This window comes from Ranitomeya variabilis, chromosome 5, assembly GCF_051348905.1.
Source record: "Ranitomeya variabilis isolate aRanVar5 chromosome 5, aRanVar5.hap1, whole genome shotgun sequence".
In the NCBI taxonomy this organism is placed as follows: domain Eukaryota; kingdom Metazoa; phylum Chordata; class Amphibia; order Anura; family Dendrobatidae; genus Ranitomeya; species Ranitomeya variabilis.
Genome location: NC_135236.1, coordinates 247,515,731 through 247,541,036, shown reverse-complemented (window position 1 = coordinate 247,541,036; position 25,306 = coordinate 247,515,731). Strand labels below are relative to the sequence as shown.

The following is a 25,306-nucleotide window of genomic DNA, read 5'->3' as shown; positions in this document are numbered from 1 at the left end:
TCCTGCTGTGGCTCCTGCGCAGGTGTACTTTGTCTGCCCTATTCAGGGCAGACCAAATTACTGAAGTGCGCAGACGCTGGGCCTCTCTGACCTTTCCCGTCACCTGCGCACTGCAGTACTTTGCTCTGATAAAGTACGCCTGTGCAGGAGCTGCGGCAGAAAGCAAAGAAGAGGACATCGTATGAAGATGAGAGGCGCTGGCCCATCGGACCGCACCGGGACCGCCCCTGGGTGAGTATAATATACCTTTGTTTTTTTATCTTTCAGGTTACATCGGGGGCCTATCTACAGCATTACAGAATGCTGTAGATAAGCCCCTGATGCCGGCGGCCGCAGCTTATAGGCGAATTTTGGGGTGACGGATTCCCTTTGAAATGTGGATGTGAAAATGAAAACTTAAATTTTATTTCTGCTAAAATTTATAATTTTCACAATGGATAATAGGAACAAACAGGGCTCATAATTTTGTCATGCAATTTCTTCCAAACACTAGATCCTCAGGAGAAATTGCACAACACATTTTGTGGTCCATTTTCTCCTAATACCCTTGTAAAAATATAAAAGTTTGGGTCTAAAATAAATTTTTTTGTGAAAAAAGTTAAATGTTAATTTTTTGCTTCCATACTGCTTTAGTTCTCACGAAGCACCTGAAGGGTTAATACACTTCTTGAATGTGGTTTTGAGCACCTTGAGGAGTACAGTTTTTAGAATGATGTTGTGATGCAAATGTATACATTTCATATAGATCTCACTTGCATATATACTCATATATACTGTAATCATATATACACTATAATCAATTGCTTAACTTGACCCCATGAGCCAGACCAGCTCAAACCAGACAGTTCCTTGGTACTTTCTAGACACCAAAAACAGGAACCAACACCAGATGTCTTAAGCTGATATATAGATTTTTGCTGAAATAGCAGGAAAAAGGTGACAGCTACTTTTAGAGTGCTAAATCAGCTTGTTGCTAGGCCTTAGCCAGAATATTTTATGTATTCAGACAACCAATAATATAGCAGCTTAATTGTATTTTAATTAACTAACCACCCCTTTCCTTTTCTGTGTGCATCTATAAAACCATGTATGAACAATAAACAGCCGGGTATGGTAATGTTATTCTGGTCCCTCCGTGAACAGTCATTCTTCCTTGAGCGCTCAATTCCATCTGATTCGGAACGGCCGCAGCACACACAGGGATTCATCCCAAACCAAATTTCCATAACAATGTCACTTTGGAGTATTGTCATATTGACCCCCCAAAGTCACTTCAAATGTGATGATGTCTCTAAAAAAAAAATGGTTTAGTAAATTTTGTTGGAAAACTGAGAAATCGCTGGTCAACTTTTAACCCATATAATTTCTCAATCCCCCATGACAGCACCACCAGAGAGAGGGGATCCACCCTTCAGGGACAGGAAACCTACAGGATAAAAGGGCGGTACCTCTCCCCTGCATCAGTTTGGTTTCCTGTCCCTGACGGGGAACCTACTAGGACGGTACCTGCGTATCAGAAGACCGACCGAGGATATCCGAGAAGACTGAAGAGTCTGGAGCCGACCAGTCCAAGTTCTGGCAGCGGGGATGCCCCTGCCACGGCTGGTATGGTGTCCGAGGCCGCCACGGCTACGACCGATGGGTCCGGAGCGTGAGCGGGGGGAAGCACAGCCACCACTCTGGATAGGAGTTTTGGGCTTCCGGGACCTGCCGTGCAGAGGACGCCTGGATATCCAAGATGGCGCCGCACCGGAAGTGGTAGGAAAACTTCTGGTTCAGGGGGGGCGCAGTGAGTGAGGTGTACCAAGATGGCGCTGCCCCGGAACCGGAATGCTTCATTTCCGGGTCCCTGACAACGCGCGCATGCGCAGAAGATTTACAGGGGAAAAAAAAGCACTTCCTCAGTAATGCAGCCACAGGGGGAGGGGCTGGCAATTAGCGCCAAGCTTTAAAAGAATGGTGGATATGGGAGCTCCTCGCTGCATGCCGTCCCAAGGTAGTACCATGGAAGACAGCGACCAGCAGCTCCAGCCTCCGCCACAGCAGCTCCACCACCAGCGACCGAAGCCGGATGTACAGAAGAAACGAACTTCTGCTGATACCCGGAGTTTTCGGTCCATTCTACGCAGCATACCAAGAACTCCAGCGTGGTGAACCAGCTACCGCATACGGATCTCACACTTCAGGATCCTACCCCTCCTCCAGAACCAGTACCTGTGGCTGCGTCAGATTGGTGAGTGATCTTCGTGAAAGTTCACTTTTGTAATTGGGGTTCCCTCTTCTCCGTTTATTTTAGGCAAGGAAAAGAACGGGGAAAACAAAACACAGAACCTACCCCCTGTGTGAAAAAGCCTTACCGCAATCTTGGGATAAGAAGTTGTGTGACTCCTGTATAGGTCGAGTCCTCTGTGAGGAAACCCCAAACTTCGCCTCTGAGTTACGATCTGTAATTAAATCAGAGGTAGAAACTGTGTTTAATTCCCTTAAAGGTGAAAAGAAAGTCAATAGAAAATAACCTATTGCTTATCTGAACTCTGACTCTTCCAGCTCTGAGAGTAGAAACTCAGATACACAGGAATCCTCCTTCTCTTCTTCGGATAATGAGAGTGGAGGTCGTCATTGCTTCCCCCTAGATAAGGTTGCGCACTTGTAAAGGCAGTAAGATCGACTATGGGGGTATTGGACCCTCGTCCTGACAAAACGGTCCAGGATATTATGTTTGGAGGACTATGCCAAAAAAGCATAAAGTTTTTCCCCTTAATGAAAACATACAAGCGTTAATTAAAAAGGAGTGGGAAAAACCAGAGAGGAAGAACTCATCGGTCCCCTCTATAAAAAGAAAATATCCCTTTGAAGAGGAGGCTTCTACTTCATGGGATAAAGCCCCCAAACTCAACGTTGCCGTAGCTAAGGCCTCAAAAAAATTCGCACTACCATTTGAGGATATGGGAATCCTGAAAGATCCTCTTGATAAAAGAGCAGATACTTTTCTTAAAGGGGCCTGGGAGTCGGCAGGGGGGTGTTTAAGACCAGCCATAGCAGCTGCTTGCACGTCCCGATCCTTAATGATTTGGCTTGATAACTTAGAGAAACAGCTAAGGGATAGGGTGCCCAGAAATAAAGTATTAGAATCTATCCCTATGATTAGAGGAGCAGCGGCGTTTTTGGCAGATTCATCGGCCGACTCCATTAAACTAGCGTCTAAATCTGCAGCTCTTTCGAATGCAGCACGTAGAACCTTATGGCTAAAGAGCTGGCCAGGTGATTTACAAACCAAGTAAAAACTTTGTTCAATCCCATGTGAGGGCAAGTTTCTTTTTGGAGAGACCCTGGACGATATCCTGCAGAAAGCAGGTGACAAAAAGAAGGGGTTCCTCAACCTGGCCCCAACGTCCACTAAGCGGCCCTTTCGGAATAGGAAATTTTTTAGGAGAAGACCACCAAGGGAGCAAAAAATGGGATGATGGGAAAAGAAGAGACAGGGGGTTCCTTTTCGGTAATTCCTCACAGGATAGAACCCCCCCATCCAAGTGACGTCTCCCCCAGGGTGGGAGGGAGATTGTCTCAATTCCTCCCGGCCTTGGAGAAAATTTCAACCAGCCCTTGGATACTAAATTTAATAAGAGTAGGGCTTCGAATAGACTTTTTATCCCTACCCCCCGAAACTATGTGGTAACACCGCTGAGGTCCTCTCCTCAACAACAAGAAGCTCTAGAACTAGAAATCTTAAAACTGATAGACAAAGCTGTCATCCAAGAAGTCCCCCCTCTAGAGAGAGGAATGGGATTTTACTCCCCATTATTCCTGGTTCCCAAGCCGGACGGTACCTTCCGGACTATAATAAATTTATGGAAGTTAAATACTTTATGTAAGGAACCAGAGATTCAAAATGGAGTCAATAAAGTCAACAATAAAAAACTTGTTTCCAAACTGTTTTTTGATAGTACTGGATCTCAGCGACGTGTATTATCACGTCCCCATCCACAGGAACTCTCAAAAATTCCTCAGACTAGCAGTAGTCATGAAAGGATAGATAAGGGAATACCAATACAGAGCTCTTCCCTTTGGCATATCAATTGCACCCCGCATTTTCACCAAACTAATAGCAGAGATGATGGCACATCTGAGAGAGAAAGACATCTTGATTGTTCCATATTTGGATGACTTTCTGATTGTGAGCAACTCGGCCCAACTCTGCTGTCAGCAATGCGTCAGGGTGATAGATACTCTAATAAAAAATTAGGCTTGCTGGTGAACCTTCAAAAGTCAAAACTAGAACCAACCAGGATTCAGGAAATTTTGGGTCTCACCTTGGACTCTGTTTCTCAAGAATGTCACCTCCCAGTCCAGAAAAGACAAAAGATAATAAATCTAGTGTCAGAAGCTCGCTCAACCCTTCCATGTCTCTGAGAAAGGTGATGTCATTACTGGGGTCCCTCTCTGCTTGCCTTCCAGCAGTTCAGTGGGCACAACTCCACACGAGACCTCTCCAGTGGGACATTTTGAAAAACCAGAATATGCTTAGGGGACGGTTAGAGGGTCACATGACTCTTAAGTTTACCTACTACTCATTCCCTAGCTTGGTGGTTGAATCCCAGCAACCTATCAAAAGGGATTCCCTGGGTAATAGAGGTGTCTCAGATAGTTACCACAGATGCAAGTCCCACAGGGTGGGGGGCTCATCTGGACAACAGAGTCGCTCAGGGGGTATGGACAAATCAGGAACTCGGGGCTTCCTCGCACCAAAAAGAACTGAGGGCAGTGAATCATGCATTACTATTTTTTGTAGACAAATTACAAGGGCATCATATCCTAGTATTTTCAGACAACAGAGTAGTGGTAGCCTACTTAAAACACCAGGGGGGTACCAGGTCTCAAACATTAATGAAAACCACCTCCGAAATTTTCAGCCTGGTACAGAACAACTTTCTATCCCTATCGGCCCTACATATAAAAGGTGTAGAGAACCAGAAAGCGGACTTCCTGAGCCGTATCCAATTAAAACAAGGGGAATGGTCTCTAAATCAAGACATCTTCGACAAAATTACAGATCTGTGGGAAATCCCTGTAATAGACCTCTTCGCAAACATGCACAACAGAAAGGTGAAAACCTTTTGTTCCCTAGACCCCAGGGGGAACCCTCAGGCTATAGATGCATTCACGATCCCCTGGACACAGACTCTTGCGTATGCATTTCCTCCTACTATCCTCATTCCAGCAGTTCTGCGAAAAATCAGTCAGGACAGATCCAGACTCATCCTAATAGCCCCCTTCTGGCCCAAAAGGGCCTGGTTCTCCTGGCTGAGGATGCTATCGGTCACCGATTCCTGGGTTCTTCTGGATTTTCTGGACCTCCTGTCTCAGGGACCGGTGTTCCACCCTCCATCAGAGAATCTCCACCTGACAGTGTGGAATTTGAGAGGTCACAATTGAACGAAAGAGGTTTTTCTGACAAATTAGTTTCTACACTAATGAAAAGTAGAAAACCTGTGACCACAAAAAAAAATTTTTTGTCCTCCTCCGGGGTAAGGTTGCAAGACGGGGTCCCAGTTGCTGAAATATTAGAATTTTTACAAAAAGGGTTAGACCTAGGTCTTTCAGTAAGTACTTTAAAAGTACAGATAGCAGCCCTAGGAGCATTGTACTGTGAAAACATAGCGGCCAACCCTTGGGTAATACGGTTTGTCAGAGCAGCTGCAAGGTTTAAACCTGGGATCTGAACCTAGTCTTGTCAGCTTTAACAGAATCCCCGTTTGAGCCTATAGAATCAATACCCCTTAAAATTCTATCACTTAAAACTGCCCTCCTGATAGCCCTAACATCGGCACGCAGAATAAGTGATCTCCAAGCCCTATCTGCAAACCCTCCCTTTACACAGATCCTGGATGATAAGGTTGTACTAAAAACAGACCCTGCCTATCTACCAAAGGTAGCGTCCACATTCCATAGATCTCAGGAAATAATCCTTCCTTCCTTCTGTCCAGACCCTAGAAATAAGAAAGAAGAAAAATTCCGCACATTAGATGTGAGAAGGTGTCTAGTTCAGTATCTAAAATCCACTCAGCAGTATAGGAAGGAAGGGTCTCTTTATCTGCTTCCAGGGACCCAGGAGAGGACTTAGAGCCTCTAAAGGCACTATAGCACGCTGGATAACAGTTGCGATAGCCTTGGAATACTCGTCCACCGGGTACGCAGTTCCAGAGGGTCTTTAGGCCCACTCTACAAGGGCTATGGCGACCTCCTGGGCTGAAAGGTCGCAGGTACCATCAGATCAAATTTGTAAGGCGGCCACCTGGTCATCACCTTCAACCTTTTTTAGACACTACCGCTTAGACCTAGCCTCTTCATCTGACTTAACCTTCGGAAGAAGGGTTCTGCAGGCTGTGGTCCCTCCCTAAGCAACAATCTCTGCAATTCTCTCTGGTGGTGCTGTCATGGGGGACTGAGAAAAGCGTAGTTACTCACCAATAATGGTGTTTCTCGGAGCCTATGACAGCACCTGCTTATTCCCCCCCCCCCCATCACGTGTGCGGCGAGCACATTCTTTTGTATGAAGTGTGTTTTTTATATATAGACACGGTGTTCACTTGTTAAGCAATATGATAAAGTTGTATATTATTTGTTGTGACTAACCTGGAGGACTTCCGATGCTCTGTAAACAAACTCATGCAGGGGAGAGGTACCGCCCTTTCATCCTGTAGGTTTCCTGTCCCTGAAGGGCGGATCCCCTCTCTCTGGTGGTGCTGTCATGGGCTCTGAGAAACACTGTTATCGGTGAGTAACTACGCTTTTCGTAGCAAAAAAAAAAATGGTTTCCAACTTGTGCTGAGGTAAAATAGGGTCATTCCATGGTAACATACGTTACATTCACAAGCCAAAAACTGGCTACAGACTGTTCCTTGAAGGCAGGCACAAAAAGGAGTGAATGTATATTGTAAATTAAACGATTCTCAATCGATTTCAACAGTTTGATTTTTCAGCAATAAAATTAAATACAAAATACAGTGTTATTACTTGGTAACTTACGTTACAAAAAAGAAAAAGCAATTGTCCTTCATGAGTCTGACAAATTTTCTGTTCTGGTAAACGGGTGAATCAATATTTTTAATGTATTAAATCACCATAGTCCCAGCAACTTTAAAAAATGTATTTTAACTTCTCAAGTTAAAAGCAACAGTGTTTATTACAAGAAATATAGTTACTTACGTTACCGCACAGTATAGTAACTTACATTACTAAGCTGATGGTAACTAACGTTACAATATGTTACCATCCATTGGATTAAACTTATTGTAAGGTAAGTCACCATCATCTTTGTAACTACGTTACTATATTGTGTTGTAACGTAAGCTACCATGGAATGACCCAGTAGACATGTGGCAATGTTATTTATTAACTATTTTGTGTGACATGGCTCTCTGATTTAAAGGCACAAAAATTTGAAGTTTGAAAATTGCTAAATGTTCTAAATCGTTGCCAAATTTCCATTATTTTAATAAATAAACGCAGGTTTTATTGAAGAAATTTTACCATTAACATGAAGTGCAATATGTCACGAAAAAACAATCTCAGAATCAGTGGGAGCAGTTGAAGTTTTCCAAAGTTATTACCACATAAAGTGACAGTGGTCAGAATTGTAAAAATTGGCTTGGTCTTTAAGGTCAAAATTGGCTTGGTCACTAAGGGGTTAAATGTTTTTAATCGATTGTATGTTATTGTTTGTTTGGTTTAATAAATGTATATTGTACTGTTTATTTGGTTATCCCAACTAGAGATGAGCAAACCTTTCAGGGTTCAGTTTGGTTCGCCGAACATTTTTAACATCCACCGAATAGTTCGACCAACGTACCCGAAACCCATTGAACTTAATGGGAGGCCAAACTAAACGTATACACAACACATTAAGGGGTGAGTAAAAGCTTCCTAAACAGCAAAAATTAAGAGCAGACACTATGAAAAGTGTCATCAATTGGGCCATGGTAGAAATTTGCAAATGGCAAAGCAGCAGTCAGCCATGAGCCATGCATGGGGTATCGGGGTCTGGCCTAGTATTTACAGCTTGGAATTGAAGTTTCAATTAGGACCTGGTGGTTAAGGGAGCGGTGACACAAACATCAGTTTCATACGGTACTATTGGTAGAAAAATGTAAGGAAAGTAACACAGTTATTTGAAAATAAGTGTAGGTCTGTCTGTTTGGGAGCTCTCCTTACACAGGCAACTCACCAGATGGAAACCCAACTTAGCTACTGGCAGAGATTATTTCAGGGAATAGATAATGTTTTCTGTGAAATTCTGGTGTAGCGCAGGCACAGCTTTGTTAGAGAAGTAATGGCGACTGGGCACTTGGTACTGGGGGACTGCGATGGCCATCAACTTTCTGAAACCGTCTTTATCCACCAGATGAAAAAGCAGTATTTCCGTGGCCAACAGATTGGAGATGGGGGAGTTCAAGCTCCTAGCGCTGGCTTGTTGTGATGACTCAACGCTTTTTCTTAATTACGCCAGATGTAAATTGTGTAGGTCCAGAATCATAAACTGGTGTCTGAAGTATTGACTCTTGCTGTAGGGTGAATATTAACCCCTAATATTATCTCCTACAGTTTATCTTCTGTTATCTTTGTAAAACAGTAAGGCATGGCAACTGAACAATGATGTTTGCAGATATGCTAATTATGCATTGTGTTACGGAGCCAGTTTGTTGACTTCGAAAGCAGAGTGGGAAGACTATGCAAATAGTTTAAATAATCAAGTAATGCTACTTGATCAAATCACCATTCTTCTCCTTATCTGTATTGCTAGACTGAAGGACACTTGTTAAATCTAAAAATAAGTTACATTCCACTATAAAAAGAGACTTTTTCTTCTGGTCGGTGTCACTCTTCAGGATCTCCTCTTAAGGTACCTTCACACGAAGCGATGCTGCAGCGATAGCGACAACAATGCCGATCGCTGCAGCGTCGCTGTTTGATCGCTGGGGAGCTGTCACACAGACCGCTCTCCAGCGACCAACGATGCCGAGGTCCCCGGGTAACCAGGGTAAACATCGGGTTGCTAAGCGCAGGGCCGTGCTTAGTAACCCGATGTTTACCCTGGTTACCAGCGTAAAAGTAAAAAAAACAAACACTACATACTCACCTGCGCGTCCCCCAGCGTCTGCTTCCTGACACTGACTGAGCTCCGGCCCTAACAGCAGAGCGGTGACGTCACCGCTGTGCTTTCACTTTCACTTTAGGGCCGGAGCTCAGTCAGTGTCAGGAAGCAGACGCTGGGGGAAGTGCAGGTGAGTATGTGCTGTTTGTTTTTTTTACTTTTACGCTGGTAACCAGGGTAAACATCGGGTTACTAAGCGCGGCCCTGCGCTTAGCAACCCGATGTTTACCCTGGTTACCAGTGTAAAATATCGCTGGTATCGTTGCTTTTGCTTTCAAACGCAACGATACACGGCGATCGGACGACCAAATAAAGTTCTGGACTTTATTCAGCGACCAGCGACATCACAGCAGGATCCTGATCGCTGCTGCGTGTCAAACGAAACGATATCGCTAGACAGGACGCTGCAACGTCACGGATCGCTAGCGATATCGTTTCGTGTGAAGGTACCTTTAGGGTACTAGGGACCTGGCTGGTAGAACACAGGACTGCTTCATTGACCATCACTGAAACCCCAGAGATGTCTTAAAGAATCCAGATTGGAACAATCGGTTCACCTGGCCACATACCTCATTGTTCTTGGTTAGCTTCCTAAGCTTGTCGTTATCTCCTCGCTGTGGGGGCCCGCCAAAAGTGGGGAGCCACTGGTGGGGGTATGCAACACTGGAAGCAGCTCTAATCCCAGCGAGTTAGCGGAAGGGTAAGATTCTGTAATTTGCACCATCTTGGATATTTGCTGGGTCTGTTCTGTATGCTATTGTGTTGGTAGTTCAATAAATTTTTGCCACACTGTTTTACCCTCATGTAGTGTTCTACCCACATTAAAATGCAGTTCTGGCTAGCAGACCTGGGTGCCCAACAATCCTCCTTGTCTCCACATATGTGTAGGAGAAAACATTGTTTCACATGACCAAAATTGCGGGACTGAGCTTGCTTCTGTGCTGAGAGAGGGTGGAGTACGAGTGAGGTGCAGGCTGAGATGTTATGGTGGATTGAGAAAGATGTGTTGAGCTAGGTGACACAAAACCAGCAGTCATGTCCACTTCCATCACAGCTGACGGGCTTTCACTCACCCCAACTGTAGGGGGTAAACACGTGGAGTTTCTGCGGCTAGAGACCTGTGTGAAAACATTTGACATGGTGACAGAAGGAAGAAGCAGCAGATATGGTTGATGGGACGGCTTGTGGTTGGCGAGGCCCGCTAGTCTGCATTTTAGCACAGTGAAAGGTGGCTCTTTTACTTAAAAACGCCCTGGGGGAGTGACAAGTTCCCTTTAATTATTTAAAAATCATATAATGTGATTTTCACTTTTAGATTCTGTCTCTCAAAATTAGACCTCTCCATTATTTGTAGGTGGGAAAACTTGCAAAATCGACAGTGTATCCATCACTTATTTTCCACACTGTATTTGTTTTTTTTTTGTTAAGTTAACTATTGTCCCTAGGTGCAGTTCAGTGCAAGAAAAGCAGACCGCCATCTACTTGTCTTCCCCCAGTGCCCAGCAGCATGTGCCGACTATTTCAGCTGTGCCACTGGGCTCAGTAATTGGCTGCAGTGCTGTCATTGTGACGTCAGCCCTGTATACTGCAGCAGAAACTGGGGCAGCGGAGGAGACTCATCACTGAACTCGGAAAGGGTACGGCTAAGTTCCCACAATGAGCTTTTGGTGAGTTTTTGATGTTGGAGATTTTCTAAACTATTTCTGCACCCATTAAGTAAAATAGGTTACTTACATTTTTTTTTTCCTTTAGAAAATATGCAGCATAAAAACTCAGTGGGCGCGTAGCCTAAAGCAATTTTTTATTTTTTTTACACTGCGCTGCGTCTGTATATATGATCCTTTACCAATACTGAAAAACCTATTTAAAAAGGTAGTAGTTGTGTTTTAATAGAGCCATATTCTTTTGGATTACATAGATGCATATATGGCTGTATTTACTTTACATTCTGTGTTTGTCGTCTTCGTTTCCTTGATCAGACTTTTTTGTTTTGATTGCAAACTGTCATGGGATCCATCCTTCAGTCCTGAGGGCATTGTTACAATCTAGACTTGTGAATTTGTGCCAGCTCGCATTGTACTGTATGTGTACACTTTCTGTGGGTTCCTCCTTTGTTATATTGGCATTATTTAAGATGCTGGTCTTGTGGCCTCCGCAGACTTTTTGCTTGCTACTAACCATTGTTCTTTCTTATGTTTGTTGACTGATTTGTGATTCTTGAAATATGGTCACATAGGAGTGTCATTTGAATAATGTTGCTCTGCTTTGTAGGAATTGCAGATGATTTTCAAAGTAGATATGTTGCCCTATTTCACAATGCAAACTACATTATTAACCCCTTCCCGACCTGTGACGCCACGTAGGCGTCATGAAAGTCGGTGCCAATCCGACCTGTGACTCCTATGTGGCGTCATGGAGGGATCGCGTCCCTGCATATCGGGTGAAAGGGTTAACTCCAATTTCACCCGATCTGCAGGGACAGGGGGAGTGGTACTTCAGCCCAGGGGGGTGGCTTTGCCCCCCCGTGGCTACGATCGCTCTGATTGGCTGTTTCACTTTCAACAGCCAATCAGAGCAATTTGTAATATTTCACCTATGAAAAGTGGTGAAATATTACAATCCAGACATGGCCGATGCTGCGATATCATCTGCCATTGCTGGAAACCCTGATCTGCTCCACCACCGATCTCCTCCCCAGTCCTCCTTTCTGCCCCGTACTGTGGTCCGCTACCCTCCATCCTCCTGTCCGCTTCCCCGTGCTCCGATCAACCCCCCCGTGCTCCGATCTCCCCCCTCATACTTACCGAGCCTCCCGGTGTCCGTCCGTCTTCTTCATGGGTGCCGCCATCTTCCAAAATGGCGGACGCATGCGCAGTGCGCCCGCCAAATCTGCCGGCAGGCAGATTCGTTCCAGGTACATTTTGATCACTGTGATAAAACCTATCAAAGTGATCAAAATGAAAAAAATAGTAAATGAACCCCCCCTTTATGACCCCCATAGGTAGGGACAATAATAAAATAAAGAAAATATTTTTTTTTTCTTCCCCCACTAGGGTTAGAACTAGAGTTAGGGTTAGAATTAGGCTATGTGCACACAGTGCGGATTTGGCTGCGGATCCGCAGCGGATTGGCCACTGCGGATTCGTAGCAGTTTTCCATCAGGTTTACAGTACCATGTAAACCTATGGAAAACCAAATCCGCTGTGCCCATGGTGCGGAAAATACCACGCGGAAACGCTGTGTTGTATTTTCCGCAGCATGTCAATTCTTTGTGCGGATTCCGTTTTACACCTGTTCCTCAATAGTAATCCGCACATGAAATCCGTACAAAAAACACTGGAAATCAACGGTAAATCCGCAGGTAAAACGCAGTGCCTTTTACCTGCAGATTTTTCAAAAATGGTGCGGAACAATCTTACACGAATCCGCAATGTGGGCACATAGCCTTAGGGTTAGGGTTGGAATTAGAGTTAGGGTTGGAATTAGGGCTAGGGATGGAAATAAGGTTAAGATTAGGCTTGTGGTTAGGGTTAGGGGTGTGTTGAGGTTAGGGTTGTGGTTAGGGTTGGGATTAGGGTTAGGCTTAGGGTTAGGGTTGGGATTAGGTTTAGGGGTGTGTTGGGGTTAGGGTTGTGGTTAGGGGTGTGTTGGGGTTAGGGTTGTGATTAGGGTGATATCTAGAGTTGGGATTAGGGTTTGGGGTGTGTTGGGTTTAGTGTTGGAGTTACAATTGGGGGGTTTCCACTGTTTAGGCACATCAGGGGTCTCCAAACTACTTCCCTTGCGAGCCCCGACGTGTGCCCAAACAGTGGTTCCCCCCCACATATGGGGTATTAGCGTACTCAGGACAAACTGGACAACAACTTTTCGGGTCCAGTTTCTCCTGTTACTCTTGTGAAAATAAAAAATTGCGGGCTAGTAAATAATTTTTGAGGAAAGAAAAATGATTTTTTATTTTCACGGCTCTGCTTTATAAACTTCTGTGAAGCACTTGGGGGTTTAAAGTGGTCACCGCACATCTAGGTTAGTTCCATGGGAGGTCTAGTTTCCAAAATGGGGTCACGTGGGGGAGCTCCAATGTTTAGGCACACAGGGGCTCTCCAAACGTGACATGGTGTCCGCAAACGATTGGAGCTAATTTTTCATTCAAAAAGTTAAATGGCGCTCCTTCCCTTCCGAGCCCTGCCGTGTGCCCAAACAGTGGTTTACCCCCACATGTGAGGTATCGGTGTACTCAGGAGAAATTGCCCAATAAATTTTAGGATCCATTTTATCCTGTTGCCCATGTGGATATGAACAAATTGAGGCCAAAATATTTTTTTTGTGAAAAAAAAAGTACTTTTTTATTATTACGGATCAATTTGTGAAGCACCTGGGGGTTCAAAGTGCTTACTATGCATCTAGATAAGTTCCTTGGGGGGTCTAGTTTCCAAAATGGGGTCACATGTGGGGGAGCCTTGCCGTGTGCACAAACAGTGGTTTGTGACCACATATGAGGTATCGGTGTACTCAGGAGAAGTTGCCCAACACATTTTAGGATCCATTTTATCCTGTTGCCCATGTGAAAATGAAAAAATTGAGGCTAAAAGAATTTTTTTGAGAAAAAAAAAAGTACTTTCATTTTTACAGATCAATTTGTGAAGCACCTGGGGGTACAAAGTGCTCACTACGCATCTAGATAAGTTCCTTGGGGGGGTCTAGTTTCCAAAATGGGGTCACTTGTGGGGGAGCTCCAATGTTTAGGCACACGGGGGCTCTCCAAACGCGACATGGTGTCCGCTAAAGATTGGAACCAGTTTTTCATTGAAATAGTCAAATGGCGCTCCTTCCCTTCCGAGCCCTGTTGTGCGCCCAAACAGTGGTTCCCCCCACATATGGGGTATCGGCGTACTCAGGACAAATTGTACAATAACTTTTGGGTTCCAGTTTCTCTTTTTACCCTTGGGAAAATAAAAAAATTGTTGCTAAAAGATAATTTTTGTGACTAAAAAGTTAAATGTTAATTTTTTCCTTCCATGTTGCTTCTGCTGCTGTGAAGCACCTGAAGGGTTAATAAACTTCTTGAATGTGGTTTTGAGTACCTTGAGGGGTGCAGTTTTTAGAATGGTGTCACTTTTGGGTATTTTCAGCCATATAGACCCCTCAAACTGACTTCAAATGTGAGGTGGTCCCTAAAAAAAGGTTTTGTAAATTTCGTTGTAAAAATGAGAAATCGCTGGTCAAATTTTAACCCTTATAACTTCCTAGCAAAAAAAAATTTGTTTCCAAAATTGTGCTGATGTAAAGTAGACATGTGGGTAATGTTATTTATTAACTATTTTGTGTCACATAACTCTCTCGTTTACCAGAATAAAAAGTCAAAATTTGAAAATTGCGAAATTTTCAAATTTTTTGCCAAATTTCCATTTTTTTCACAAATAAACGCAAAAATTATCGACCTAAATTTACCACTAACATGAAGCCCAATATGTCACGAAAAAACGATCTCAGAACCGCAAGGATCCGTTGAAGCGTTCCGGAGTTATTACCTCATAAAGGGACACTGGTCAGAATTGCAAAAAACGGCCAGGTCATTAAGGTCAAAATAGGCTGGGTCATGAAGGGGTTAACCGTATCAGGCAGTCAGTTGCCACGCTACCATTATAAGGTCACAATGTGCACAGGTGAGTACATGCTGCAAAAGTGTGAAGAGCGGCTTCTAGCTGTACAACTGTATAGATAACATAGCACTTACTGTGAAATGGCTAGAAATGCTAAGCATCTGGAGAGGTTTGGTGAAGGAAGCAGCTGTGGGGGGCATCCTACCGTTGCTGGGCAATCCCCCTGCACTTGCACAGACCCAAGGTGGCGGTGAGCTCCATCTGGAAGCGCCGCCGTGCAGTAGTGAGGTAAGCGGAGGACGTGGTTTTTGGGACAGGCTCGTGTATGGGCCAATTACCGACACATTTCAAATGACATAGGAATTAGGACTGTGTACGCTCTTCACACTTTTGCAGCGTATACTCACCTGTGCATATTGTAATGCTGCAACTGCCGCCTGATTCACTACTTTCTTTTATCTACACGGACAGGATTACACACATAGCCTTTCAAGTTGCCAGCTGCAGTTTTACTTGTGAGCGCCAGTGTGTCTTGGTGTTTTACATTATTAGCCCCTTTAATGATGTAGCCAGTTTTGTGTTTTTTTGTTTTTTTTTCATCCCCTTCTACCAAGAGCCATAACTTTATTTTTCCTTCGTTATAGCTATATGATGGCTTGTTTTTGATGGGACAAGTTGTAGATTTGAATGATACAATTCATTTTACCATTCCATATACTGGAATACAGGAAAAAAATTACATGAGATTATTTAAAAAATAAATAAATAAAAAATAGAAATAATGCAATCCCGCTACATTTTTGGGGTTTTGATTTTATGCTGTTCATTTTGCAATCAAGTGACCTGGCAATGGGCATCAGAACAGAGGCCCCACCATGCTCGCACCACTTGAAAGAATTAAAGGCGTTGAAGTGGTCAAACAGCAGTTATTAGTGCTGGCTTTAAAACAGTTGGTACCTGCCCTGTGTGGTGCGGACTCTGGTCTGTGAACCATCTTCATGAAGTAATAGTAGATCGTGCGTAGGGAGGGGATAAGTAAAACTTGGACCTGGTGAGGCTGGAGTCTTTGAAATTCCAGGTCAGAATGTCTGTATAATCATGATATGTAACTATATAATGAGAGAACTCAAAGTTAAAGTGTCTTCAATCTCCTCCCATCCAGTCTGACTGACAGCTGTAGGTTGTACTGAGCAGTGTGAGAACTTAATAGCAGGAAGGCGGGACTTGGACAAAAGATTACTGCCGTTTTGACATGGATATTTCAGAGTACAGCAGCCTCATTAAGTATAAAAATGTATTAATGTATGCAGTTTGTATTGGAAATTCTGGTTACTTATACTCTTTAAAGAAGCTGTATCACATTTTTTCTACTCATGATTGTTAATTATGTATACATGTTTGTTTATTGCAGTGTGTGTATGTGTGTGTATGTATGTGTGTGTGTGTATATATATATATTGTAGGGATTCACTCGCTCAGGTGCATAGGAGGAAACAGGAGACACATTCTCTTTAATGTCCATGTAGGTTTATTCAGTCCATAAACCATTTAGGAAACATAAACAAACGATATTCAGTCTTATACCAGACAGATGAATCCTCCAAAGTCCATAGGGGAGCTCCGCTCTCTCTCAGACCTGTAGGCACACAGGCTGTGCTATGTCCAGCACGCGGGCTCTGTCTGAAGCCACAGACACAGAAAGGCTTCTTCCTCTCAATACACAAACTCCTGTCTGTAGTGTCCCACCTGGACACACGGAAATCTGTCCACACTGACAGGTTCCCATACACTCTCACCTGTGCCAAACACATCTCCATTAAGTAGCCTGAAACCACACCCAGAACCCATCACATGATTAGACATGTGGTTCTGACATCACCACAGGTCCTGACACAAACATAGACAGGCATAGTCATGAACCTTACCCAGGGGTGAGGTATATGGGTAGCCAGACATACATACATACATACATACACACACACACACACACACACACACACACACACACACACACACACACACACACACACACACACACACATATATATATATATACAGTTGTGGCCAAAGTATTGACAACCCTGCATTTCTGTCAGATAATACTCAGTTTCTTCCTGAAAATGATTGCAAACACAAATTCTTTTTTATTATTATCTTCTTTTAATTTGTCTTAAATGAAAAAATACAAAAAGAATTGTCCTAAAGCCCGATTGGATATAATTCCACACCAAACATAAAAAAGGGGGTGGACAAGAGTATTGGCACTGTTCGAAAAATCATGTGATGCTTCTCTAATTTGTGTAATTAACAGCACCTGTAACTTACCTGTGGAACCTAACAGGTGTTGGCAATAACTAAATCACACTTGCAGCCAGTTGACATGGATTGTCATGAATCCCCAATGGCTAGGGATAGCACAGGATGAGCAAAGTATAATAAATATCGGACGAGCTCTAGGGTGATGGAACCTGGGCTGACCGCTGCCCTACGCCTGACAAACGCAACTAGAGATAGCCAGGGAGCATGCCTACGTTGGTTCTAGACGCCACGCACCAGCCTAAGAGCTAACTAGTACTGCAGAGAAAACAAAGACCTCACTTGCCTCCAGAGGAATTAACCCCAAAGATATAGTTGCCCCCCACATGTATTGACGGTGAAATGAGAGGAAGGCACACACATAGAGATGATGTATATAGCTTTAGCAAATAGAGGCCCGCTGAAAACTAGAAAGCAGAATGACACAAAAGGGGACTGAGCGGTCAGCAAAAAACCCTAATCAAAAAAACCATCCTGAGATTACAAGAACCCATGTGCCAACTCATGGCACATGGGGAGAACCTCAGTCCACTAGAGCAACCAGCTAACAAAGAGACATTCTAAGCAAGCTGGACAAAAAAAACCAAACAACTGAAAATCAGCACTTAGCTTATCCTGAAAGATCTGGGAGCAGGTAGGCAGGAACCAAACAGAGCACATCTGAACACATTGATAGCCGGCAAGGGAAATGACAGAGAGGCCAGGTAAAATAGGAAACACCCAGCCTCTGATGGACAGATGGAAACCAAAGGCCGCAACCCACCAAAGTCACCCAGTACCAGCAGTAACCACCAGAGGGAGCCCGCAAACAGAATCCACAACAGTACCCCCCCTTGAGGAGGGGTCACCGAACCCTCACGAGAACCCCCAGGGCGATCAGGGTGAGCTCTATGGAAGGCGCGGACCAAATCAGTCGCATGAACATCGGAGGCGACCACCCAGGAATTGTCCTCCTGACCATAACCCTTCCACTTAACCAAATACTGGAGTTTACGTCTGGAAACACGAGAATCCAAGATCTTTTCAACAACATACTCCAATTCTCCCTCCACCAGCACCGGAGCAGGAGGCTCGACCGAAGGAACAACAGGCACCTCATACCTCCGCAACAACGACCGATGGAACACATTATGAATAGCGAACGATGCTGGGAGATCCAAACGGAAAGATACAGGGTTAAGAATCTCCGAGATCCTATAAGGACCGATGAACCGAGGCTTGAACTTAGGAGAAGAGACCTTCATAGGGACAAAACGAGAAGACAACCACACCAAGTCCCCAACAAGAAGTTGGGGACCCACGCGGCGACGGCGATTAGCAAACTGCTGAGTCTTCTCCTGAGATAACTTCAAATTGTCCACCACCTGATTCCAAATGTGATGTAGCCTGTCCACCACCACGTCCACTCCAGGACAATCCGAAGACTCCACCTGACCAGAGGAAAAACGAGGATGAAACCCCGAATTACAAAAAAAAGGAGAGACCAACGTGGCCGAACTAGCCCGATTATTAAGAGCAAATTCGGCCAGTGGCAAAAAAGCAACCCAGTCATCCTGATCAGCAGAAACAAAACACCTCAAATAAGTTTCCAAGGTCTGATTAGTTCGCTCCGTCTGGCCATTCGTCTGAGGATGGAATGCAGACGAGAAAGACAAATCAATGCCCATCTTGGCACAAAACGTCCGCCAAAATCTAGACACAAACTGGGATCCCCTGTCAGAAACGATATTCTCCGGAATCCCATGCAAACGAACCACGTTCTGAAAAAACAAAGGAACCAACTCAGAGGAGGAGGGCAACTTAGGCAAGGGCACCAAATGAACCATCTTAGAAAAGCGGTCACACACAACCCAGATAACGGACATTTTCTGTGAAACCGGGAGATCAGAAATAAAATCCATGGAAATGTGCGTCCAAGGCCTCTTCGGGATGGGCAAGGATAACAACAACCCACTAGCCCGTGAACAGCAAGGCTTAGCTCGAGCACACACTTCACAAGACTGCACAAAGGTACGCACATCCCTAGACAAGGAAGGCCACCAAAAAGACCTGGCCACCAAGTCTCTTGTACCAAATATTCCAGGATGACCAGCCAACACAGAAGAATGGACCTCGGAGATGACTCTACTGGTCCAATCATCCGGAACAAACAGTCTTTCTGGTGGACATCGATCCGGTTTATCCACCTGAAACTCCTGCAATGCGCGTCGCAAGTCTGGGGATACGGCGGACAATATTACCCCATCCCTAAGGATACCAGCAGGCCCAGTGTCTCCAGGAGAGTCAGGCACAAAACTCCTGGAAAGAGCATCTGCCTTCACATTCTTTGAACCTGGCAGGTATGAAACCACGAAATTGAAACGAGAAAAAAATAACGACCAACGAGCCTGTCTAGGATTCAAACGCCTGGCAGACTCAAGGTAAATGAGATTCTTGTGATCAGTCAAGACCACCACGCGATGTTTAGCACCCTCAAGCCAATGACGCCACTCCTCAAATGCCCACTTCATGGCCAAAAGCTCCCGATTACCCACATCATAATTGCGCTCGGCGGGCGAGAATTTTCTAGAGAAGAAAGCACATGGCTTCATCACCGAGCCATTAGAACTTCTCTGTGACAAAGCCGCCCCCGCTCCAATCTCGGAAGCATCAACCTCCACCTGGAAAGGAAGTGAAACATCTGGTTGACACAACACTGGAGCAGAAGAAAACCGGCACTTAAGTTCCCGAAAGGCCTCCACGGCCGCAGGAGACCAATCAGCAACATCAGCACCCTTTTTAGTCAAATCAGTCAAAGGTTTAACAATACTGGAAAAATTAGCAATGAACCGACGATAAAAATTAGCAAACCCCAAGAACTTCTGAAGGCTCTTAACAGATGTAGGTTGTGTCCAGTCACAAATAGCCTGAACCTTAACGGGATCCATCTCAATAGTAGAAGGAGAAAAAATGTACCCCAAAAAAGAAATCTTCTGGACTCCGAAGAGACACTTTGAGCCCTTCACAAACAGAGAATTGGCCCGCAAAACTTGAAACACCTTCCTGACCTGTAGAACATGAGACTCCCAGTCATCAGAAAACACCAAAATATAATCCAAATACACAATCATAAACTTATCCAGATATTCACGGAAAATATTGTGCATAAAGGACTGAAAGACTGACGGAGCATTGGAGAGTCCAAAAGGCATTACCAAATACTCAAAATGGCCCTCAGGCGTATTAAATGCGGTTTTCCACTCATCACCCTGTTTTATCCGCACCAGATTATACGCACCACGAAGATCTATTTTAGTGAACCACCTAGCCCCCTTAATGCGAGCAAACAAATCCACAAATAATGGCAATGGATACTGGTATTTGACTGTAATCTTATTCAGAAGGCGATAATCTATACAAGGCCTCAGGGAACCATCTTTTTTTGCCACGAAAAAAAAACCTGCTCCCAGAGGGGACGAAGATGGACGAATATGTCCCTTTTCCAAGGACTCCTTAATATAATTCCGCATAGCAGTATGCTCTGGCAGTGACAGATTAAATAAACGACCCTTAGGGAACTTACTGCCAGGAATCAATTCTATAGCACAGTCACACTCTCTATGGGGAGGGAGCGAATTGAGCTTAGGCTCCTCAAAAACATCCCTATAATCCGACAAAAACGCAGGGATCTCCGAAGGAGTAGATGAAGCTATAGAAATCGGAGGTGCATCATCATGAACCCCGTGACATCCCCAGCTTAGCACAGACATTGTTTTCCAGTCCAGGACAGGATTATGAGTTTGTAACCATGGCAGACCAAGCACTAGTACATCATGTAAATTATACAGTACAAGGAAGCGAATCACCTCCTGATGAACGGGAGTCATGCGCATGGTCACTTGTGTCCAATACTGCGGTTTATTCATAGCCAATGGTGTAGAATCAATTCCTTTCAGAGGAATAGGAACTTCCAGAGGCTCTAGACTAAAACCGCAGCGTTTAGCAAATGACCAATCCATAAGACTCAGGGCAGCGCCTGAATCCACATAGGCATCAACGGAAATGGAAGACAGTGAAAAAATCAGAGTCACAGACAAAATGAACTTAGACTGCAGAGTATCAATGGCAAAAGATTTATCAACCCTTTTTGTGCGTTTAGAGCATGCTGATATAACATGAGCTGAATCACCACAATAAAAACACAAACCATTTTTTCGCCTATAATTTTGCCGTTCACTTCTGGACTGAATTCTATCACATTGCATAGTCTCAGGTGCCTGTTCCGAAGACACCGCCAACTGGTGCACGGGTTTGCGCTCCCGTAAACGCCGATCAATCTGAATGGCCATAGCCATAGACTCATTCAGACCTGTAGGCGCAGGGAACCCCACCATAATATCCTTAATGGCCTCAGAAAGACCATTTCTGAAGTTTGCAGCCAGGGCGCACTCATTCCACTGAGTAAGCACCGACCATTTCTGACAATATATTTCCGCTTCATCATGCCCCTGAGAGAGGGCTAATAAAGCCTTTTCAGCCTGAATCTCTAGGTTAGGTTCCTCATAGAGCAATCCCAATGCCAGAAAAAACGCATCCACACTGAGCAATGCAGGATCCCCTGGTGCCAATGCAAATGCCCAATTCTGAGGGTCGCCCCGTAGGAACGATATAACAATCTTGACCTGTTGAGCAGGGTCTCCAGAGGAGCGAGATTTCAAAGAGAGAAACATGGGCAGCACGGTGGCGCAGTGGTTAGCACAGCAGCCTTGCAGCGCTGGAGTCCTGGGTTCTAATCCCACCTTGGACAACATCTGCAAAGAGTTTGTATGTTCTCTCCGTGTTTGCGTGGGTTTCCTCCGGGCACTCCGGTTTCCTCCCACATTCCAAAGACATACTGATAGGGAATTTAGATTGTGAGCCCCATCGGGGACAGTGATAATAATGTGTGCAAACTGTAAAGCGCTGCGTAATATGTTAGCGCTATATAAAAATAAAGATTATTTACAATTGTTCCTGAAATTCAGGAAGGTAGATCTATCTCCAGAAAAAACCTCTGGAATAGGAATTCTAGGTTCAGACATGGGAGTGTGAACAACGAAATCCTGTATGTTTTGAACCTTTGCCGCGAGATTACTCAGGCTAGAAGCCAAACTCTGGACATCCATGATAAACAGCTAAGATCAGAGCCATTCAAGGGTTAAGAGGAGGTAAGAAGCAGCTAGACAGCAATTAAGGGCTAGGCAGCAAAACTCTGAAGGAAAAAAAAAAATTAAAAAAAAAAAAAAAATTTTCCTTGAACACTTCTTTTCCTCCTGCTTCAGCCCAAACAATTAACACTTTGTGGGCCGGCTATACTGTCATGAATCCCCAATGGCTAGGGATAGCACAGGATGAGCAAAGTATAATAAATATCGGACGAGCTCTAGGGTGATGGAACCTGGGCTGACCGCTGCCCTACGCCTGACAAACGCAACTAGAGATAGCCAGGGAGCGTGCCTACGTTGGTTCTAGACGCCACGCACCAGCCTAAGAGCTAACTAGTACTGCAGAGAAAACAAAGACCTCACTTGCCTCCAGAGGAATTAACCCCAAAGATATAGTTGCCCCCCACATGTATTGACGGTGAAATGAGAGGAAGGCACACACATAGAGATGATGTATATAGCTTTAGCAAATAGAGGCCCGCTGAAAACTAGAAAGCAGAATGACACAAAAGGGGACTGAGCGGTCAGCAAAAAACCCTAATCAAAAAAACCATCCTGAGATTACAAGAACCCATGTGCCAACTCGTGGCACATGGGGAGAACCTCAGTCCACTAGAGCAACCAGCTAACAAAGAGACATTCTAAGCAAGCTGGACAAAAAAAACCAAACAACTGAAAATCAGCACTTAGCTTATCCTGAAAGATCTGGGAGCAGGTAGGCAGGAACCAAACAGAGCACATCTGAACACATTGATAGCCGGCAAGGGAAATGACAGAGAGGCCAGGTAAAATAGGAAACACCCAGCCTCTGATGGACAGATGGAAACCAAAGGCCGCAACCCACCAAAGTCACCCAGTACCAGCAGTAACCACCAGAGGGAGCCCGCAAACAGAATCCACAACAATGGATTGAGGTTGACTCAACCGCTGTCCTGTGTCCTTGTGTGTACCACATTGAGCATGGAGAAAAGAAAGAAGACTAAAGAACTGTCTGAGGACTCGAGAAACCAAATTGTGAGGAAGCATGAGCAATTTCAAGGCTACAAGTCCATCTCCAAAGACCTGAATGTTCCTGTGTCTACCGTGCGCAGTGTCATCAAGAAGTTTAAAGCCCATGGCACTGTGGCTAACCACCCTAGATGTGGACGGAAAATAACAATTGACAAGAGATTTCAACGCAAGATTGTGCGGATGTTGGATAAAGAACCTCGACTAACATCCAAACAAGTTCAAGCTGCCCTGCAGTCCGAGGGTACAACAGTGTCAACCTGTACTATCCATCGGCGTCTGAATGAAAAGACTATGGTAGGAGACCCAGGAAGACCCCACTTCTTACCCTGAGACATAAAAAAGCCAGGCTTGAGTTTGCCAAAAGTTACCTGAAAAAGCCTAAAACGTTTTGGAAGAATGTTCTCTGGTCAGATGAGACTAAAGTAGAGCTTTTTGGGCAAAGGTATCAACATAGAGTTTACAGGAGAAAAAATGAGGCATTCAAAGAAAAGAACACAGTCCCTACAGTCAAACATGGCGGAGGTTCCCTGATATTTTGGGGTTGCTTTGCTGCCTCTGGCACTGGACTGCTTGACCGTGTGCATGGCATTATGAAGTCTAAAGACTACCAACAAATTTTGCTGCATAATGTAGGGATCAGTGTGAGAAACCTCGGTCTCCCTCAGAGGTCATGGGTCTTCCAGCAGGACAATGACCCAAAACACACTTCAAAAAGCACTTGAAAATGGTTTGAGAGAAAGCACTGGAGACTTCTAAGGTGGCCAGCAATGAGTCCAGACCTGAATATCATAGAACACCTGTGGAGAGATCTAAAAATGGCAGTTTGGAGAAGGCACCCTTCAAATATCAGGGACCTGGAGCAGTTTGCCAAAGAAGAATGGTCAAAAATTCCAGCAGAGCATTGTAAGAAACTCATTGATGGTTACCGGAAGCGGTTGGTCGCAGTTATTTTGGCTAAAGGTTGTGCAACCAAGTAGTAGGCTGAGGGTGCCAATACTTTTGTCTGGCCAATTTTTGGAGTTTTGTGTGAAATGATCAATGTTTTGCTTTTTGCTTCATTCTCTTTTGTGTTTTTTCATTTAAGACAATTTAAATGAAGATAATAATACCAAAGAATTTGTGTTTGCAATCATTTTCAGGAAGAAACTGAGTATTATCTGACAGAATTACAGGGGTGTCAATACTTTTGGCCACAACTGTATATACATTTTATTCTTCAACCACTGGTGGCTGAAATTTGCTTGTGTTGTAATGTGTCAAAGCATGACACTTTCACAGAGCAAATACGGCAGACAGGTCATAGGAGAGTTGGATTGCATCAGCTGGTAACTGTACACACTCCCTTCCATGTGTAGTTCACAGCTGTATTTTCTGCTAGGTGCCTTTTTATTGCAGCCCAGCGCTTTGCGCTGAGCTACGTTTTTTACTCTATGACCACTCGATGCTAATTAGAGAAATGTTGCGAGCATAGCAGCCTACTCCTATCCTGTAATTAGTGGTGAGTGGTGACAGCAGATCAGGTCAGCAGGATGTGGTGATGACTATGGCCTGTTCTCACTGCAGGAAGACCTGCTTTCACTGCTAACCACTATTTACAGAATTCAGGTTGCAGTAATCAAATAATCGCTGACTGCTGCTCTCTGAACACTGTAATTAGCGGTGAAATGGATGTGGTGATGACTTTGACCTGTTCTCACCACAGGAAGGGCAGCCTGCCATAGCACTACTATTACAAGGTTTACTGACCTGTTTACCCTGCAGGAATAAGTTACTGCCACCTGCCCTGGAGCATAACCCGCTGTCGCCACTCGCCAGTAATTACAGTGTGCAGAGTACAGCAGCCAGCGATGATAAATACTGCAAGTAGTGATTAGCGGTGACAGCAGGTTGAGCATCGGGGCATGTGGCAGTGACTTCTTCCTGCAGTGAAAAAAGATTGGGAAGCCTTGGATTAGTAGCTTATCCCCCTTCGCTGTCATTAAAAATTAATAAAAACAAAACATAGTTATTACCTCATCGAGTCTATCAAAATTTAAATTAATTAA

The 25,306-nt window shown here is 44.4% G+C and overlaps 1 protein-coding gene across 4 annotated transcripts in view; it reads left to right on the top strand.

The window, feature by feature from the left end:
• Positions 1 to 25,306, top strand: part of C5H15orf39 (chromosome 5 C15orf39 homolog) — a 134,380-nt gene that overhangs the window by 58,076 nt on the left and 50,998 nt on the right. Inside the window, exon 2 of one of the 4 annotated variants that reach the window (XM_077263979.1) lies at positions 10,597 to 10,818. The exons of the other annotated variants lie outside the window; for them this stretch is intronic. The gene's annotated coding sequence lies outside the window, so the exon portion shown is untranslated. The remainder of the gene's footprint in view (positions 1 to 10,596; positions 10,819 to 25,306) is intronic. 4 annotated transcript variants of the gene reach the window in all.